This window comes from Cynara cardunculus, assembly GCF_001531365.2.
Source record: "Cynara cardunculus var. scolymus isolate 2C chromosome LG 2, CcrdV1, whole genome shotgun sequence".
In the NCBI taxonomy this organism is placed as follows: Eukaryota; Viridiplantae; Streptophyta; class Magnoliopsida; order Asterales; family Asteraceae; genus Cynara; species Cynara cardunculus.
Genome location: NC_037529.1, coordinates 12,031,670 through 12,034,783, shown reverse-complemented (window position 1 = coordinate 12,034,783; position 3,114 = coordinate 12,031,670). Strand labels below are relative to the sequence as shown.

Genomic DNA, 3,114 nt, shown 5'->3' with positions numbered 1-3,114 from the left:
TATTATTGGCGGTTGTACTTTTTTGTAATTATACTCGCTGCAATATAGTTAAATATAAAATTTTATTTTTAATTAAAAAAAAATAATTAATTAATTATAAAATATTATACCCTATAAATTATTGTGTTTTTTGCAAGTAAAATGATATTTTGATAACTAAATGAGAAATACGAATGTTGAAACCTATAAAAATCATCCATCAAATAGGTTTTTTTTTTAAGAAATAGTTCATCTTTAAATCATAAAAGAATTTGGGGACTTTGTTTTGACAACTTCAGTTTTCATCTCATCTTTGAAAGATCAACGGTATTTGTAAACATTTAAAATATCATAGTATTATACTTTTCAAACAAAAAAAAAAACTGGAAAGCGAACTTATAAAATTAGAACTATGTAAAAGGAGATAATGTATTGAATATTAAAATTACTCGATGAGTTTAAGCAATTTATTGCGTCAACAAAATGCTAGATTAGCCTCTTTAACATACGTCGTCTTGAAAATATAAAATAGTTGATGAATGAATATTAATTGTAGATAGTGCGACTTTATAATGTCAGATTGACTAGCATGCATGATGTTGAACTTGTTGAACTTATTGAAATTATTTCTCTATACTTTCTTCCGCAGAACCTCTCTCCCGCTTATTCTAGATAATATATAAATAATCAAAATTCAACTTCCAAGAGTTTTCTTGTTTGGGACTTCATTGATGTCAGTTTTGATGTCTGCAAAGTTTATTGGCTTCTCACCATGTCATCAAAATCAACAAGAGTGTGTCAGCATTGTTTCTGAAATATGTTGCAGTTAAATGTAAAATTTTATTGCAGCTAGAAACAAAAAGATTAATACAACTATTTAATAAAGATATGTTTTTACTTAGATGTTAATCGATAAAACAAATTTAAAGGAAAAACTTGCAAAATTATCAAAGAGAAAAATATGTGCATCAAAATTATATCGATGACTACACTTAATACTGGTAATTTAGGTATACAGACAGACTACAAATGATAATTATTTATTGATTATAAAAATTAATTATATATTATAGTAATTGTGTTTTAATAATAAAAAGAATATCATAATAAAAAACATATTATTTTATTGTTATTAAGATTACAATTAAAGATCAGTTCATCGAAGGGAAAAGTAAATAATCCGTCGTAGACCTCAGCATCTCAAAATTGTTAATAATATTAAAGGTGTTTTTTGGTATTTTTTTTTAATGTGTGGTTTAAACTTATACATGTTTAAAATACAAATAAGAAAATGAGCCTTTATCCAAGAATAATAAAATGAAAGACGATATAGGAAATCAAATAGAAACATTTGAGATACGGATAAACTCAAAACCAAAATGGAGATGATAGCCAAGAGATAAATTATTATATTATAGTGTAAACCCTCGACATAAACTAATACAGAAAAGATTGAACATTCCATCTTACAACCAAAATTTTGATACCAAGAACTGAAATTAAGTTATCCAGAGACATAAATCTAGATAAAAGAAAACGCAAAAACCGAGAAGAGAATTAGGGTAAGTAGAGGTAACCCAATTAAGATTTTGAGAAATAAGAAAGAAGTTTTTGACTTACTCTTCCAACTTCATCTGCATTGATTAGAGCAAACTCGTTTCTTGTTCTGTGAACCTGCAAGTCTTTTAACGGGTTATTTGTCGTACACGTGGGAATTCCTCTCAGTTATCTGGCAAGCTACGTCCCCACCGATCCCACCAATAGCAACAAGTTGGCAAACACCTATAGAAAACGCCTGTCGAGTTCAACTATTTGGCCTTTTACACATGCAAACATTGATTCTATACGGGGAAATTCTTGAGAAGAAGATACTGGAAGTGAAAAATGAGAACCTGGTCATGGCCGAAATCGAACCAGAGTTGAGAAAACTCTAGAAAATGGTGGAACCTCTAGAAATTTACCAAATAGAAGCTCCAATTTCGAAGAATGAATACAAAGTGTTGATTGCATGAGCGGCAACAACGAAGCTATAGAGGTGTAATTTTGTTAGTTTTCTGAAGAATTTCTTAAATTAATCTGTTGAAAGCAAAAGGGAGTAGTTTACGGGTAGGCACCAAAATCGTACCAACGAGGGGAATCGGATGTGAAGTATTGGTGGTGAGCATAAAATGGCAGCAGTGAAAGTAAAAGAAAGAGCGGCGAGATGGAGGACGAAAATCGAAATATTGAAATGGAGGTTGGGTGAGACAGTGGATTGGAATAGAGGCGTGTCGTGAGGATATGTCTGGTGGATCCAAGCGTGAGGATGGGCTTTTAAGACCGCCGTTTTGGAACATGATTATGATTTAGTGACGATGGTGGATGGAGTGATTTCCATGGCATAAGAGAAAGGTTGGAGGGGGTGGATGTCTTTTTTCCTTGTATCTGGATGGCCGATTTTATCCCAAAATTGAGAGTTTTGTAGTTTTTCTTTTACCCGATTGGTTCATGGACAACGAAACGTGGACAGTAATTCAAGGTAGCGGGGAGAGAATTGTGGGGGAAATCGGAAAATAAGGGGATGGTAAGGTGTGGGGCTTTAGAAACTTGTAAATAATACATAGGTGATAGTTAAAATTCAACAACAATAATAAATAATATAGTATAAATAGACAAGGTGTAAAATAGAAAATAAAAATAAAAAATTAAGATACTAAAAACATCAGTATGTATTTATCATATTTAATAATATTATTAAATTCAAAAATATTCGATATTGGGTTCATTTTGAATATATTGAAGAGATGATTATAACGGTATAACTTACAACAAAAATAAACGTTTTTTTAATAAAATTGTGTTAATATATAGTTACATATGTTAATATATAGTTACATAAAGTAAATTAAATAACTAATTATAAAGATATAAAATGTAATTTAATAATAAAAAATAATTTTATTTTTAATTATCATGTTGAAACTGGAGGTTGTAAAAGTTTAAAAATTGTACATAACGGATCAAAATTTATACCTCCTAAAAATTCAATAATAATCGTTTTACATGTTATATAATATAATGTAGATAGATAAGGGTGTAAATTTAGAAATATAAAATAAATTAAATATAAGTTTTAAAAATAACTCACTATATATT

The 3,114-nt window shown here is 29.1% G+C and overlaps 1 pseudogene; it reads right to left on the bottom strand.

Moving 5' to 3' along the window:
• Nucleotides 1-1,483: 1,483 nt before the first annotated feature.
• Nucleotides 1,484-2,315, bottom strand: LOC112505905 (annotated as a pseudogene).
• Nucleotides 2,316-3,114: the final 799 nt, after the last annotated feature.